The sequence below is a fragment of the Megalopta genalis genome, unplaced genomic scaffold (assembly GCF_051020955.1).
Source record: "Megalopta genalis isolate 19385.01 unplaced genomic scaffold, iyMegGena1_principal scaffold0032, whole genome shotgun sequence".
NCBI classification, from domain to species: domain Eukaryota; kingdom Metazoa; phylum Arthropoda; class Insecta; order Hymenoptera; family Halictidae; genus Megalopta; species Megalopta genalis.
Window position 1 is genome coordinate 50431 of NW_027476101.1, and position 18386 is coordinate 68816.

Sequence of the window (18386 nt, forward strand, 5' to 3'; positions counted from 1 at the left end):
AAGCTAAATCATATGTGTCGCATGGATTTGAAGCTGAACCTACTTCATCGCATTGATTTGAAGCTAAATCTTGTGTATCGCATGGATTTGAAGCTAAACCTTCTACATCGCATTGATTTGAAGCTAAATCATGTGAATCGCATGGATTTGAAGCTAACTCGTTAGTTTCGCATGCAGTTGTAGCTAAATAATGTATATCAGAAGTATTCGTAGCTAAACCATTTGTTTTGCATGGATTTGAAGCTACTCCTTCTACTTCGCATTTATTTGAAGCTAAATCATATGTGTCGCATGGATTTGAAGCTGAACCTACTACATCGCATTGATTTGAAGCTAAATCTTGTGTATCGCATGGATTTGAAGCTAAACCTTCAACATCGCATTGATTTGAAGCTAAACCTACTACATTCTATTGATTTGAAGCTAAACCTTCTACCTCTTATTGTTTTGAAGCTAAACCTTCTACATCGCATTGATTTGCAGCTAAATCATGTGTTTCGCATGGAATTGAAGCAACCTCGTTTGTTCCTCCAGCTTTTCAAGCTATATCACTTATATCGCAAGTATTTGAAGCTAAATCATATGTGTCGCATGGATTTGAAGCTGAACCTTCTACATCGCATTGATTTGAAGCTAAATCTTGTGTATCGCATGGATTTGAAGCTAAACCTTCTACATCACATTGATTTGCAGCTAAATCATGTGTTTCGTATGGATTTGAAGCTAACTGGTTCGTTTCGCCTGCAGTTGAAGCTATATCACTTATACCCCAAGTGTTTGAAGCTAAATCATTTGTTTCGCGTGGATTTGAAGCTAAACCTCCTACATCGCATTGATTTGAAGCTAAATCATGTGTACCGCGTGGATTTTGAAGCTAACTCGTTTGATTAGTCTTCATTTGAAGCTATATCACTTACACCACAAGTGTTTGAAGCTAAACCATTTGATTCGCATGGAATTGAAGCTATGCCTTCTACTTTGCATTCATTTGAAGCTAAATCATTTGTTTCGCATGGATTTGAATCTAAGCCTTGTCCTTCGAATTGATTTGTAGCTAAATCATGTGTTTCGTATGGACATGAAGCTAAACCTTCTACATCGCATTGATTTGAAGCTAAATCATGTGTCTCGCATGGAATTGAAGCTACCTCGTTTGTTCCTATAGCTTTTGAAGCTATATCACTTATATCGCAAGAATTTGAAACTAAATCATATGTGTCGCATGGATTTGAAGCTGAACCTACTACATCGCATTGATTTGAAGCTAAATCTTGTGTATCGCATGGATTTGAAGCTAAGCCTTCCACATCGCATTGATTTGAAGCTAAATCATGTGTATCGCATGGATTTGAAGCTAACTCGTTCGTTTCACATGCAGTTGTAGCTAAATAATGTATATCACAAGTATTTGTAGCTAAACCATTTGTTTTGCATGGATTTGAAGCTAAGCCTTCTACTTCGCATTCATTTGAAGCTAAATCATTTGTTACGCATGGATTTGAATCTAAGCATTGTACTTCGAATTGATTTGAAGCTAAATCATGTGTTTCGTATGGATTTGAAGCTGAACCTTCTACATCGCATTGATTTGAAGCTAAATCATGTGTCTCGCATGGAATTGAAGCTACCTCGTTTGTTCCTACAGCTTTTGAAGCTATATCACTTATATCGCAAGTATTTGAAGCTAAATCATATGTGTCGCATGGATTTGAAGCTGAACCTACTACAACGCATTGATTTGAAGCTAAATCTTGTGTATGGCATGGATGTGAAGCTAAACATTCTACATCGCATTGATTTGAAGCTAAATCATGTGTATCGCATGGATTTGAAGTTAACTCGTTTGTTTCGCATGCAGTTGTAGCTAAATAATGTATATCACAAGTATTTGTAGTTAAACCATTTGTTTCGCATGGATTTGAATCTATGCTTTGTGCTTCGAATTTATTTACATCCAAATCATGTGTGTCGTATGGATTTGAAGCTAAACCTTCTACATCGCATTTATTTGAAGCTAAACTTTCTATATTCTATTGATTTGAAGCTAAACCATCTACCTCTTATTGATTTGAAGCAAACCTTCTACATCGCATTGATTTAAAGATAAATCGTGTGTTTCGCTTGGATTTGAAGCTAACTCGTTAGTTTCGCATGCAGTTGTAGCTAAATAATCTATATCACAAGTATTTGTAGCTAAACCATTTGTTTCGCATGGATTTGAAGCTACGCCTTCTACATCGCATTGATTTGAAGCTAAATCATTTGTTTCGCATGGAATTGAAGCCACCTCGTTTGTTCCTCCAGCTTTTGAAGCTATATAACTTATATCGCAAGTATTTGAAGCTAATTCATATGTGTCGCATGGATTTGAAGCTGAACCTTCTACATCGCATTGATTTGAAGCTAAATCTTGTGTATCGCATGGATTTGAAGCTAAACCTTCAACATCACATTGATTTGCAGCTAAATCATGTGTTTCGCATGGATTTGAAGCTAACTCGTTCGTTTTGCCTGCAGTTGAATCTACATCACTTATATCGCAAGTGTTTGAAGCTAAATCATGTGTTTCGCATGGATTTAAAGCTAACTCGTTCGTTTTGCCTGCAGTTGAATCTACATCACTTATACCCCAAGTGTTTGAAGCTATATCATTTGTTTCGCATGGATTTGAAGCTAATCCTTCTTCATCGCATTGATTTGCAGCTAAATCATGTGTTTCGCATGGATTTGAAGCTAACTCATTCGTTGCGCATGCAGTTAAATCTAAATAACGTATATCACAAGTATGTGAAGCTAAACAATTTGATTCGCATGGATTTGAAGCTAAGCCTTCTACTTCGCATTAATTGGAAGATAAATCACGTGTTTCGCATGGATTTGAAGCTAAACCTTCTACATCGCATTGATTTGCAGCTGAATCATGTGTTTCGCATGGACTTGAAGCTACCTCGTTTGTTCCTACAGCTTTTGAAGATATATCACTTATATCGCAAGTATTTGAAGCTAAATCATATGTGTTGCATGGATTTGTAGCTGATCCTACTACATCGCATTCATTTGAAGCTAAATCCTGCTGTATCGCATGGATTAGAAGCTACTCCTTCTACATCGCATTGATTTGAAGCTAAATCATTTGTTTCGCATGGAATTGAAGCTACCTCGTTTGTTCCTCCTGCTTTTGAAGCTATATCACTTACATCGCATGGATTTGAAGCTGAACCTACTACATCGCATACATTTGAAGCTAAATCTTGTGTATCGCATGGACTTGAAGCTAAACCTTCTACATCGCATTGATTTGAAGATAAATCGTGTGTTTCGCATGGATTTGAAGCTATCTCGTTAGTTTCGCATGCAGTTGTAGCTAAATAATGTATATCACAAGTATTTGTAGCTAAACCATTTGTTTCGCATGGATTTGAAGCTACGCCTCCTACTTCGCATTGATTTGAAGCTAAATCATTAGTTTTGCATGGAATTGAAGCCACCTCGTTTGTTCCTCCAGCTTTTGAAGCTATATCACTTATATCGCAAGTATTTGAAGCTAAATCATATGTGTCGCATGGATTTGAAGCTGAACCTACTACATCGCATTGATTTGAAGCTTAATCATGTGCCTTGCGTGGATTTGAAGTTAACTCGTTTGTTTTCCCTGCATTTGAAGCTATATCACTTATATCGCAAGTTCCAGTGCTAAACCATTTGTTTTGCATGGATTTGAAGCTAAACCTTCTACATCGCAGTGATTTGCAGCTACATCATTTGTTTCGCATGGATTTGAAGCTAAACCTTCTACAAAGCATTGACTTGAAGCTTAATCATGTGTTTTGCGTGGATTTGAAGTTAACTCGTTTGTTTCCCCAGCATTTGGAGCTATATCACTTATATCGCCAGTTCCAGTGCTAAACCATTTGTTTTGCATGAATTTGAAGCTAAGCCTTCTACTTCGCATTGATTTGAAACTAAATCATGTGTTTCGCACGGATTTGAAGCAAACTCGTTTGTTTCGCCTGCATTTGAAGCGATGTCACTTATATCGCAAGTATCTGAAGCTAAATCATTTGTGTTGCATGGATTTGAAGCTAAGCCTTCTACTTCGCATTCATTTGAAGCTAAATCATTTGTTTCGCATGGATTTGAATCTAAGCCTTGTCGTTCGAATTGATTTGAAGCTAAATCATGTGTTTCGTATTGATTTGAAGCTAAACCTTCTACATCGCATTGATTTGAAGCTAAACCTACTATATTCTATTGATTTGAAGCTAAACCTTCTACCTCTTATTGATTTGAAGCTAAACATTCTACATCGCATTGAGTTGAAGATAAATCGTGTGGTTCGCATGGATTTGAAGCTAACTCGTTAGTTTCGCATGCAGTTGTAGCTAAATAATGTATATCACAAGTATTTGTAGCTAAACCATTTGTTTCGCATGGATTTGAAGCTACGCCTTCTACTTCGCATTGATTTGAAGCTAAATCATTTGTTTCGCATGGAATTGAAGCTACCTCGTTTGTTCGTCCTGCTTTTGAAGCTATATCACTTATATCGCATGGATTTGAAGCTGAACCTACTACATCGCATTGATTCGCAGCTAAATCATGTGTATCGCATGGATTTGAAGCTGAACCTTCTACAACGCATTAATTTGAAGCTAAATCATGTGTCTCGCATGGATTTGAAGCTAACTCGTTCGTTTCGCCTGCAGTTTAACCTACATCACTTATATCGCAAGAATTTGAATCTGAATCATGTGTAACGCGTGGGTTTTGAAGCTAACTCGTTTGATTAGTCTGCATTTGAAGCTATATCGCTTATACCCCAAGTGTTCGCAGCTAAATCATTTGTTTCGCGTGGATTTGAAGCTAAACCTTCTACATCGCATTGATCTGCAGCTAAATCATGTGTTTCGCATGGATTTGAAGCTAACTCGTTCGTTTCGCATGCAGTTGTAGCTAAATAATGTATATCACAAGTATTTGCAGCTAAACCATTCGTTTCGCATGGATTTGAAGCTACGCCTTCTACTTCGCATTGATTTGAAGCTAAATCATTTGTTTCGCATGGATTTGAATCTAAGCCTTGTCCTTCGAATTTATTTGAAGCTAAATCTTGTGTATGACATGGATTTGAAGCTAAACTTTCTACATCGCATTGATTTGAAGCTAAATCATGTGTCTCGCATGGAATTGAAGCTACCTCGTTTGTTCCTACAGCTTTTGAAGCTATATCACTTATATCGCAAGTATTTTAAACTAAATCATATGTGTCGCATGTATTAGAAGCTGAACCTACTACATCGCATTGATTTGAAGCTAAATCTTGTGTATCGCATGGATTTGAAGCTAAACCATCTACATCGCATTGATTTGAAGCTAAATCATGTGAGTCGCATGGATTTGAAGCTAACTCGTTCGTTTCGCATGCAATTGTAGCTAAATGATGTATATCACAAGTATTTGTAGCAAAACCATTTGTTTTGCATGGATTTGAAGCTAAGCCTTCTACTTCGCATTCATTTGAAGCTAAATCATTTGTTTCGCATGGATTTGAATCTAAGCCTTGTCCTTCGAATTGATTTGAAGCTAAATCTTGTGTATGGCATGGATTTGAAGCTAAACCTTCTACATCGCATTGATTTGAAGCTAAATCATGTGTCTCGCATGGAATTGAAGCTACCTCGTTTGTTCCTACAGCTTCTGAAGCTATATCACTTATATCGCAAGTATTTGAAGCTAAATCATATGTGTCGCATGTATTAGAAGCTGAACCTACTACATCGCATGGATTTGAAGCTAAATCTTGTGTATCGCATGGATTTGAAACTAAACCTTCTACATCGCACTGATTTGAAGCTAAATCATGTGAGTCGCATGGATTTGAAGCTAACTCGTTCTTTTCGCAAGCAATTGTAGCTAAATGATGTATATCACAAGTATTTGTAGCTAAATCATTTGTTTTGCATGGATTTGAAGCTAAGCCTTCTACTTCGCATTCATTTGAAGCTAAATCATTTGTTTCGCATGGATTTGAATATAAGCCTTGCCCTTCGAATTGATTTGAAGCTAAATCATGTGTTTCGTATGGATTTGAAGCTAAATCTTCTACATCGCATTGACTTGAAGCTAAACCTTCTACATACTATTGATTTGAAGCTAAACCTTGTACCTCTTATTGTTTTGAAGCCACACCTTCTACATAGCATTGATTTGCAGGTAAATAATGTGTTTCGCATGGATTTGAAGCTAACTCGTTCGGTTCGCCTGCAGTTGAATCTACATCACTTATATCTCTAGTATTTGAAGCTAAATCATGTGTATCGCGTGGATTTTGAAGCTAACTCGTTTGATTGGTCTGCATTTGAAGCTATATCACTTATACCCCAAGTGTTTGAAGCTAAATCATTTGTTTTGCATGGATTTGAAGCTAAGCCTTCTACTTCGCATTCATTTGAAGCTAAATCATTTGTTTCGCATGGATTTGAATATAAGCCTTGTCCTTCGAATTGATTTGAAGCTAAATCATGTGTTTCGTATAGATTTGAAGCTAAACCTTCTACATCGCATTGACTTGAAGCTAAACCTTCTACATGCTATTGATTTGAACCTAAACCTTGTACCTCTTATTGTTTTGAAGCTAAACCTTCTACATCGAATTGATTTGCAGCTAAATAATGTGTTTCGCATGGATTTGAAGCTAACTCGTTCGTTTCGCCTGCAGTTGAACCTACATCACTTATATCGCAAGTATTTGAAGTTGAATCATGTGTAACGCGTGGATTTTGAAGCTAACTCGTTTGATTAGTCTGCATTTGAAGCTATATCACTTATACCCCAAGTGTTTGAAGCTAAATCATATGTTTCGCGTGGATTTGTAGCTAAACCTTCTACATCGCATTGATTAGAAGCTAAATCATGTGTCTCGCATGGATTTGAAGCTAACTCGTTCGTTTCGCCTCCATTTGAACTATGTCACTTATATCGCAAGTATTTAAAGCTAAATCATATGTGCCGCATGGATTTGAAGCTAAGCCTTCTACTTCGCATTCATTTGAAGCTAAATCATGTGTTTCGTTTGGATTTGAAGCTAAACCTTCTACATCGCATTGATTTGAAGCTAAATCATGTGTCTCGCATGGAATTGAAGCTACCTCGTTTGTTCCTACAGCTTTTGAAGCTATATCACTTACATCGCATGGATTTGAAGCTGAACCTTCTACATCGCATTGATTTGCAGCTAAATCATGTGTTTCACATGGATTTGAAGCTAACTCGTTCGTTTCGCCTGCAGTTGAACCTACATCACTTATATCGCAAGTATTTGAAGCTGAATCATGTGTAACGCGTGGATTTTGAAGCTAACTCGTTTGATTAGTCTGCATTTGAAGCTATATCACTTATACCCCAAGTGTTTGAAGCTAAATCATATGTTTCGCGTGGATTTGAAGCTAAACCTTCTACATCGCATTGATTACAAGCTAAATCATGTGTCTCGCATGGATTTGAAGCTAACTCGTTCGTTTCGCCTCCATTTGAAACTATGTCACTTATATCGCAAGTATTTAAAGCTAAATCATATGTGCCGCATGGATTTGAAGCTAAGCCTTCTACTTCGCATTCATTTGAAGCTAAATCATGTGTTTCGTATGGATTTGAAGCTAAACGTTCTACATCGCATTGATTTGAAGCTAAACCTTCTATATTCTATTGAATTGAAGCTAAACCTTCTACCTCTTATTGATTTGAAGCTAAACCTTCTACATCGCAGTGATTTGAAGATAAATCGTGTGTTTCGCATAGATTTCAATCTAACTCGTTAGTTTCGCATGCAGTTGTAGCTAAATAATGTATATCACAAGTATTTGTAGCTAAACCATTCGTTTCGCATGGATTTGAAGCTACGCCTTCTACTTCGCATTGATTTGAAGCTAAATCATTTGTTTCGCATGGATTTGAATCTAAGCCTTGTCCTTCGAATTTATTTGAAGCTAAATCTTGTGTATGACATGGATTTGAAGCTAAACTTTCTACATCGCATTGATTTGAAGCTAAATCATGTGTCTCGCATGGAACTGAAGCTACCTCGTTTGTTCCTACAGCTTTTGAAGCTATATCACTTATATCGCAAGTATTTTAAACTAAATCATATGTGTCGCATGTATTAGAAGCTGAACCTACTACATCGCATTGATTTGAAGCTAAATCTTGTGTATCGCATGGATTTGAAGCTAAACCATCTACATCGCATTGATTTGAAGCTAAATCATGTGAGTCGCATGGATTTGAAGCTAACTCGTTCGTTTCGCATGCAATTGTAGCTAAATGATGTATATCACAAGTATTTGTAGCAAAACCATTTGTTTTGCATGGATTTGAAGCTAAGCCTTCTACTTCGCATTCATTTGAAGCTAAATCATTTGTTTCGCATGGATTTGAATCTAAGCCTTGTCCTTCGAATTGATTTGAAGCTAAATCTTGTGTATGGCATGGATTTGAAGCTAAACCTTCTACATCGCATTGATTTGAAGCTAAATCATGTGTCTCGCATGGAATTGAAGCTACCTCGTTTGTTCCTACAGCTTCTGAAGCTATATCACTTATATCGCAAGTATTTGAAGCTAAATCATATGTGTCGCATGTATTAGAAGCTGAACCTACTACATCGCATGGATTTGAAGCTAAATCTTGTGTATCGCGTGGATTTGTAGCTAAACCTTCTACATCGCATTGATTAGAAGCTAAATCATGTGTCTCGCATGGATTTGAAGCTAACTCGTTCGTTTCGCCTCCATTTGAACTATGTCACTTATATCGCAAGTATTTAAAGCTAAATCATATGTGCCGCATGGATTTGAAGCTAAGCCTTCTTCTTCGCATTCATTTGAAGCTAAATCATGTGTTTCGTTTGGATTTGAAGCTAAACCTTCTACATCGCATTGATTTGAAGCTAAATCATGTGTCTCGCATGGAATTGAAGCTACCTCGTTTGTTCCTACAGCTTTTGAAGCTATATCACTTACATCGCATGGATTTGAAGCTGAACCTTCTACATCGCATTGATTTGCAGCTAAATCATGTGTTTCACATGGATTTGAAGCTAACTCGTTCGTTTCGCCTGCAGTTGAACCTACATCACTTATATCGCAAGTATTTGAAGCTGAATCATGTGTAACGCGTGGATTTTGAAGCTAACTCGTTTGATTAGTCTGCATTTGAAGCTATATCACTTATACCCCAAGTGTTTGAAGCTAAATCATATGTTTCGCGTGGATTTGAAGCTAAACCTTCTACATCGCATTGATTACAAGCTAAATCATGTGTCTCGCATGGATTTGAAGCTAACTCGTTCGTTTCGCCTCCATTTGAAACTATGTCACTTATATCGCAAGTATTTAAAGCTAAATCATATGTGCCGCATGGATTTGAAGCTAAGCCTTCTACTTCGCATTCATTTGAAGCTAAATCATGTGTTTCGAATGGATTTGAAGCTAAACGTTCTACATCGCATTGATTTGAAGCTAAACCTTCTATATTCTATTGAATTGAAGCTAAACCTTCTACCTCTTATTGATTTGAAGCTAAACCTTCTACATCGCAGTGATTTGAAGATAAATCGTGTGTTTCGCATAGATTTCAATCTAACTCGTTAGTTTCGCATGCAGTTGTAGCTAAATAAGGTATATCACAAGTATGTGTAGCTAAACCATTCGTTTCGCATGGATTTGAAGCTACGCCTTCTACTTCGCATTGATTTGAAGCTAAATCATTTGTTTCGCATGGATTTGAATCTAAGCCTTGTCCTTCGAATTTATTTGAAGCTAAATCTTGTGTATGACATGGATTTGAAGCTAAACCTTCTACATCGCATTGATTTGCAGCTGAATCATGTGTTTCGCATGGACTTGAAGCTACCTCGTTTGTTCCTACAGCTTTTGAAGATATATCACTTATATCGCAAGTATTTGAAGCTAAATCATATGTGTTGCATGGATTTGTAGCTGATCCTACTACATCGCATTCATTTGAAGCTAAATCCTGCTGTATCGCATGGATTAGAAGCTACGCCTTCTACATCGCATTGATTTGAAGCTAAATCATTTGTTTCGCATGGAATTGAAGCTACCTCGTTTGTTCCTCCTGCTTTTGAAGCTATATCACTTACATCGCATGGATTTGAAGCTGAACCTACTACATCGCATACATTTGAAGCTAAATCTTGTGTATCGCATGGACTTGAAGCTAAACCTTCTACATCGCATTGATTTGAAGATAAATCGTGTGTTTCGCATGGATTTGAAGCTATCTCGTTAGTTTCGCATGCAGTTGTAGCTAAATAATGTATATCACAAGTATTTGTAGCTAAACCATTTGTTTCGCATGGATTTGAAGCTACGCCTCCTACTTCGCATTGATTTGAAGCTAAATCATTAGTTTTGCATGGAATTGAAGCCACCTCGTTTGTTCCTCCAGCTTTTGAAGCTATATCACTTATATCGCAAGTATTTGAAGCTAAATCATATGTGTCGCATGGATTTGAAGCTGAACCTACTACATCGCATTGATTTGAAGCTTAATCATGTGCCTTGCGTGGATTTGAAGTTAACTCGTTTGTTTTCCCTGCATTTGAAGCTATATCACTTATATCGCAAGTTCCAGTGCTAAACCATTTGTTTTGCATGGATTTGAAGCTAAACCTTCTACATCGCAGTGATTTGCAGCTACATCATTTGTTTCGCATGGATTTGAAGCTAAACCTTCTACAAAGCATTGACTTGAAGCTTAATCATGTGTTTTGCGTGGATTTGAAGTTAACTCGTTTGTTTCCCCAGCATTTGAAGCTATATCACTTATATCGCAAGTTCCGGTGCTAAACCATTTGTTTTGCATGAATTTGAAGCTAAGCCTTCTACTTCGCATTGATTTGAAACTAAATCATGTGTTTCGCACGGATTTGAAGCAAACTCGTTTGTTTCGCCTGCATTTGAAGCGATGTCACTTATATCGCAAGTATCTGAAGCTAAATCATTTGTGTTGCATGGATTTGAAGCAAAACCTTCTACATAGCATTGACTTGAAGCTTAATCATGTTCCTTGCGTGGATTTGAAGTTAACTCGTTTGTTTTCCCTGCATTTGAAGCTATATCACTTATATCGCAAGTTCCAGTGCTAAACCATTTGTTTTGCATGGATTTGAAGCTAAACCTTCTACATCGCAGTGATTTGCAGCTACATCATTTGTTTCGCATGGATTTGAAGCTAAGCCTTCTACTTCGCATTGATTTTAAGCTAAAACATGTGTTTCGCATAGATTGCAAGCTAACTAGTTTGTTTCGCCTGCATTTGAAGCTATATCAATTATATCGCAAGTATTTGAAGCTAAATAGTTTGTTTCTCTTGGATTTGAAGCTAAGCCTTCTACTTCGCATTGATTTGAAGCTATATCATATATTTCGCATGGACTTGAAGCTAATCCTTCTACTTTGCATTGATTGGAAGCTAAATTATGTGTTTCGCTTGGATTTGAAACTAACTCGTTTGTTTCGCATGCATTGGAAGCTATTACATTTGTACCGCAAGTATTTGAAGCTAAATCAGTTGTTTCGCATGGTTTTGAAGCTAACCTTCTACATCGCATTCATTTAAAATCATGTATATCACAAGTATTTGAAGCTAAACCATTTGTTCCGTCTGGATTTTAAGCTAAGCCTTCTACTTGGCATTGATTTGAAGCTAAATCATATGTTTCGCATGGATTTGAATCTAACTAGTGTGTTTCGCATGCAGCTTAAGCTAAATTATGTATATCACAAGTATTTGAAGCTAAACCATTTGTTTCGCACGGATTTGAAACCAAGCCTTCTAGTTCGCATTGATTTGAAGCTAAATCATGTGTTTCACATGGATTTGTAGCTAACTCGTTTGTTTCGCCTGCATTTGAAGCAAACTCATGTATATCACAAGTATTTGAACCAAATCATTTGCTTCGCATTGATTTGAAGCTAAGCCTTCTACTCCGCATTGATTTGAAGTTAAATCATGTGTTTCGCTTGGATTTTGGGCTAACTCGTTTGTTTCGCATCCAGTTGAAGCGAAGTCATGTATATCACAAGTATTTGAAGCTAAACCATTTGTTTCGAATGGATTTGAAGCTAAGCCTCCTACTTCGCATTCATATCAAGCTAAATCATGTCTTTCGCATGGATTTGAAGCTGAATCTTCTACATCGCATTGATTTGAAGCTAAATCTTTTGTATCGCATGGATTTGAAGCTAAACCTTCCACATCGCATTGATTTGAAGCTAAATCATGTGTATCGCATGGATATGAAGCTAACTCGTTCGTTTCGCATGCAGTTGTAGCTAAATAATGTATATCACAAGTATTTGTAGCTAAACCATTTGTTTTGCATGGATTTGAAGCTAATTCTTCTACTTCGCATTCATTTGAAGCTAAATCATTTGTTTCGCATGGATTTGAATGTAAGCATTGTACTTCGAATTGATTTGAAGCTAAATCTTGTGTTTCGCATGGATTTGAAGCTAAACCTTCTACATCGCATTGATTTGAAACTAAATCATGTGCATCGCATGGATTTGAAGCTAACTCGTTTGTTTCGCATGCAGTTGTAGCTAAATAATGTATATCACAAGTATTTGTAGCTAAACCATTTGTTTTGCATGGATTTGAAGCTAAGCCTTCTACTTCGCATTCATTTGAAGCTAAATCATTTGTTTCGCATGGATTTGAATCTAAGCCTTGTCCTTCGAATTGATTTGAAGCTAAATCATGTGTTTCGTATTGATTTGAAGCTAAACCTTCTACATCGCATTGATTTGAAGCTAAACCTACTATATTCTATTGATTTGAAGCTAAACCTTCTACCTCTTATTGATTTGAAGCAAAACATTCTACATCGCATTGATTTGAAGATAAATCGTGTGGTTCGCATGGATTTGAAGCTAACTCGTTAGTTTCGCATGCAGTTGTAGCTAAATAATGTATATCACAAGTATTTGTAGCTAAACCATTTGTTTCGCATGGATTTGAAGCTACGCCTTCTACTTCGCATTGATTTGAAGCTAAATCATTTGTTTCGCATGGAATTGAAGCTACCTCGTTTGTTCGTCCTGCTTTTGAAGCTATATCACTTATATCGCATGGATTTGAAGCTGAACCTACTACATCGCATTGATTCGCAGCTAAATCATGTGTATCGCATGGATTTGAAGCTGAACCTTCTACAACGCATTAATTTGAAGCTAAATCATGTGTCTCGCATGGATTTGAAGCTAACTCGTTCGTTTCGCCTGCAGTTTAACCTACATCACTTATATCGCAAGAATTTGAATCTGAATCATGTGTAACGCGTGGGTTTTGAAGCTAACTCGTTTGATTAGTCTGCATTTGAAGCTATATCGCTTATACCCCAAGTGTTCGCAGCTAAATCATTTGTTTCGCGTGGATTTGAAGCTAAACCTTCTACATCGCATTGATCTGCAGCTAAATCATGTGTTTCGCATGGATTTGAAGCTAACTCGTTCGTTTCGCATGCAGTTGTAGCTAAATAATGTATATCACAAGTATTTGTAGCTAAACCATTCGTTTCGCATGGATTTGAAGCTACGCCTTCTACTTCGCATTGATTTGAAGCTAAATCATTTGTTTCGCATGGATTTGAATCTAAGCCTTGTCCTTCGAATTTATTTGAAGCTAAATCTTGTGTATGACATGGATTTGAAGCTAAACTTTCTACATCGCATTGATTTGAAGCTAAATCATGTGTCTCGCATGGAATTGAAGCTACCTCGTTTGTTCCTACAGCTTTTGAAGCTATATCACTTATATCGCAAGTATTTTAAACTAAATCATATGTGTCGCATGTATTAGAAGCTGAACCTACTACATCGCATTGATTTGAAGCTAAATCTTGTGTATCGCATGGATTTGAAGCTAAACCATCTACATCGCATTGATTTGAAGCTAAATCATGTGAGTCGCATGGATTTGAAGCTAACTCGTTCGTTTCGCATGCAATTGTAGCTAAATGATGTATATCACAAGTATTTGTAGCAAAACCATTTGTTTTGCATGGATTTGAAGCTAAGCCTTCTACTTCGCATTCATTTGAAGCTAAATCATTTGTTTCGCATGGATTTGAATCTAAGCCTTGTCCTTCGAATTGATTTGAAGCTAAATCTTGTGTATGGCATGGATTTGAAGCTAAACCTTCTACATCGCATTGATTTGAAGCTAAATCATGTGTCTCGCATGGAATTGAAGCTACCTCGTTTGTTCCTACAGCTTCTGAAGCTATATCACTTATATCGCAAGTATTTGAAGCTAAATCATATGTGTCGCATGTATTAGAAGCTGAACCTACTACATCGCATGGATTTGAAGCTAAATCTTGTGTATCGCATGGATTTGAAACTAAACCTTCTACATCGCATTGATTTGAAGCTAAATCATGTGAGTCGCATGGATTTGAAGCTAATTCGTTCTTTTCGCAAGCAATTGTAGCTAAATGATGTATATCACAAGTATTTGTAGCTAAATCATTTGTTTTGCATGGATTTGAAGCTAAGCCTTCTACTTCGCATTCATTTGAAGCTAAATCATTTGTTTCGCATGGATTTGAATATAAGCCTTGCCCTTCGAATTGATTTGAAGCTAAATCATGTGTTTCGTATGGATTTGAAGCTAAATCTTCTACATCGCATTGACTTGAAGCTAAACCTTCTACATACTATTGATTTGAAGCTAAACCTTGTACCTCTTATTGTTTTGAAGCCACACCTTCTACATAGCATTGATTTGCAGGTAAATAATGTGTTTCGCATGGATTTGAAGCTAACTCGTTCGGTTCGCCTGCAGTTGAATCTACATCACTTATATCTCTAGTATTTGAAGCTAAATCATGTGTATCGCGTGGATTTTGAAGCTAACTCGTTTGATTGGTCTGCATTTGAAGCTATATCACTTATACCCCAAGTGTTTGAAGCTAAATCATATGTTTCGCGTGGATTTGTAGCTAAACCTTCTACATCGCATTGATTAGAAGCTAAATCATGTGTCTCGCATGGATTTGAAGCTAACTCGTTCGTTTCGCCTCCATTTGAACTATGTCAATTATATCGCAAGTATTTAAAGCTAAATCATATGTGCCGCATGGATTTGAAGCTAAGCCTTCTACTTCGCATTCATTTGAAGCTAAATCATGTGTTTCGTTTGGATTTGAAGCTAAACCTTCTACATCGCATTGATTTGAAGCTAAATCATGTGTCTCGCATGGAATTGAAGCTACCTCGTTTGTTCCTACAGCTTTTGAAGCTATATCACTTACATCGCATGGATTTGAAGCTGAACCTTCTACATCGCATTGATTTGCAGCTAAATCATGTGTTTCACATGGATTTGAAGCTAACTCGTCCGTTTCGCCTGCAGTTGAACCTACATCACTTATATCGCAAGTATTTGAAGCTGAATCATGTGTAACGCGTGGATTTTGAAGCTAACTCGTTTGATTAGTCTGCATTTGAAGCTATATCACTTAAACCCCAAGTGTTTGAAGCTAAATCATATGTTTCGCGTGGATTTGAAGCTAAACCTTCTACATCGCATTGATTACAAGCTAAATCATGTGTCTCGCATGGATTTGAAGCTAACTCGTTCGTTTCGCCTCCATTTGAAACTATGTCACTTATATCGCAAGTATTTAAAGCTAAATCATATGTGCCGCATGGATTTGAAGCTAAGCCTTCTACTTCGCATTCATTTGAAGCTAAATCATGTGTTTCGTATGGATTTGAAGCTAAACGTTCTACATCGCATTGATTTGAAGCTAAACCTTCTATATTCTATTGAATTGAAGCTAAACCTTCTACCTCTTATTGATTTGAAGCTAAACCTTCTACATCGCAGTGATTTGAAGATAAATCGTGTGTTTCGCATAGATTTCAATCTAACTCGTTAGTTTCGCATGCAGTTGTAGCTAAATAATGTATATCACAAGTATGTGTAGCTAAACCATTTGTTTCGCATGGATTTGAAGCTACGCCTTCTACTTCGCATTGATTTGAAGCTAAATCATTTGTTTCGCACGGAACTGAAGCTACCTCGTTTGATCCTCCTGCTTTTTAAGCTATATCACTTATATCGCATGGATTTGAAGCTGAACCTACTACATCGCATTGATTTGAAGCTAAATCATGTGTGTCGCGTGGATTTTGAAGCTAACTCGTTTGATTAGTCTTCATTTGAAGCTATATCACTTACACCCCAAGCGTTTGAAGCTATATCATTTGTTTCGCATGGATTTGAAGCTAATCCTTCTTCATCGCATTGGTTTGCAGCTAAATCATGTGTTTCGTATGGATTTGAAGCTAACTCGTTCGTTGCGCATGCAGTTAAATCTAAATAACGTATATCACAAGTATGTGAAGCAAAACCATTTCATTCGCATGGATTTGAAGCTAAGCCTTCTACTTCGCATTAATTGGAAGATAAATCACGTGTTTTGCATGGATTTGAAGCTAAACCATCTACATCGCATTGATTTGAAGCTAAATCATGTGTGTCGCATGCAGTTGAAGCTAAATCATGTCTTTCACAAGTATTTGAAGATGAACCATTTGAATCGCATTGATTTGAACCCGAGCCTTCTACTTCGCAGTGATTTGCAGCTAAATAATGTGTCTCGCATGGAATTGAAGCTACCTCGTTTGTTCCTACAGCTTTTGAAGCTATATCACTTACATCGCATGGATTTGAAGCTGAACCTTCTACATCGCATTGATTTGCAGCTAAATCATGTGTTTCACATGGATTTGAAGCTAACTCGTTCGTTTCGCCTGCAGTTGAACCTACATCACTTATATCGCAAGTATTTGAAGCTGAATCATGTGTAACGCGTGGATTTTGAAGCTAACTCGTTTGATTAGTCTGCATTTGAAGCTATATCACTTATACCCCAAGTGTTTGAAGCTAAATCATATGTATCGCGTGGATTTGAAGGTAAACCTTCTACATCGCATTGATTACAAGCTAAATCATGTGTCTCGCATGGATTTGAAGCTAACTCGTTCGTTTCGCCTCCATTTGAAACTATGTCACTTATATCGCAAGTATTTAAAGCTAAATCATATGTGCCGCATGGATTTGAAGCTAAGCCTTCTACTTCGCATTCATTTGAAGCTAAATCATGTGTTTCGTATGGATTTGAAGCTAAACGTTCTACATCGCATTGATTTGAAGCTAAACCTTCTATATTCTATTGATTTGAAGCTAAACCTTCTACCTCTTATTGATTTGTAGCTAAACCTTCTACATCGCAGTGATTTGAAGATAAATCGTGTGTTTCGCATAGATTTCAATCTAACTCGTTAGTTTCGCATGCAGTTGTAACTAAATAATGTATATCACAAGTATTTGTAGCTAAACCATTTGTTTCGCATGGATTTGAAGCTACGCCTTCTACTTCGCATTGATTTGAAGCTAAATCATTTGTTTCGCACGGAATTGAAGCTACCTCGTTTGTTCCTCCTGCTTTTTAAGCTATATCACTTATATCGCATGGATTTGAAGCTGAACCTACTACATCGCATTGATTTGAAGCTAAATCATGTGTATCGCGTGGATTTTGAAGCTAACTCGTTTGATTAGTCTTCATTTGAAGCTATATCACTTACACCCCAAGCGTTTGAAGCTATATCATTTGTTTCGCATGGATTTGATGCTAATCCTTCTCCATCGCATTGGTTTGCAGCTAAATCATGTGTTTCGTATGGATTTGAAGCTAACTCGTTCGTTGCGCATGCAGTTAAATCTAAATAACGTATATCACAAGTATGTGAAGCAAAACCATTTCATTCGCATGGATTTGAAGCTAAGCCTTCTACTTCGCATTAATTGGAAGATAAATCACGTGTTTTGCATGGATTTGAAGCTAAACCATCTACATCGCATTGATTTGAAGCTAAATCATGTGTGTCGCATGCAGTTGAAGCTAAATCATGTCTTTCACAAGTATTTGAAGATGAACCATTCGAATCGCATTGATTTGAACCCGAGCCTTCTACTTCGCAGTGATTTGCAGCTAAATAATGTGTTTCGCATTGATTTGCAGCTAAATCATGTGTTTCGCATGGATTTGAAGCTAACTCGTTCGTTTCGCATGCAGTTGTAGCTAAATAATGTATATCACAAGTATTTGTAGCTAAACCATTTGTTTTGCATGGATTTGAAGCTAATTCTTCTACTTCGCATTCATTTGAAGCTAAATCATTTGTTTCGCATGGATTTAAATCTAAGCCTTGTCCTTCGAATTGATTTGAAGCTAAATCATGTGTTTCGTTTGGATTTGAAGCTAAACCTTCTACATCGCATTGATT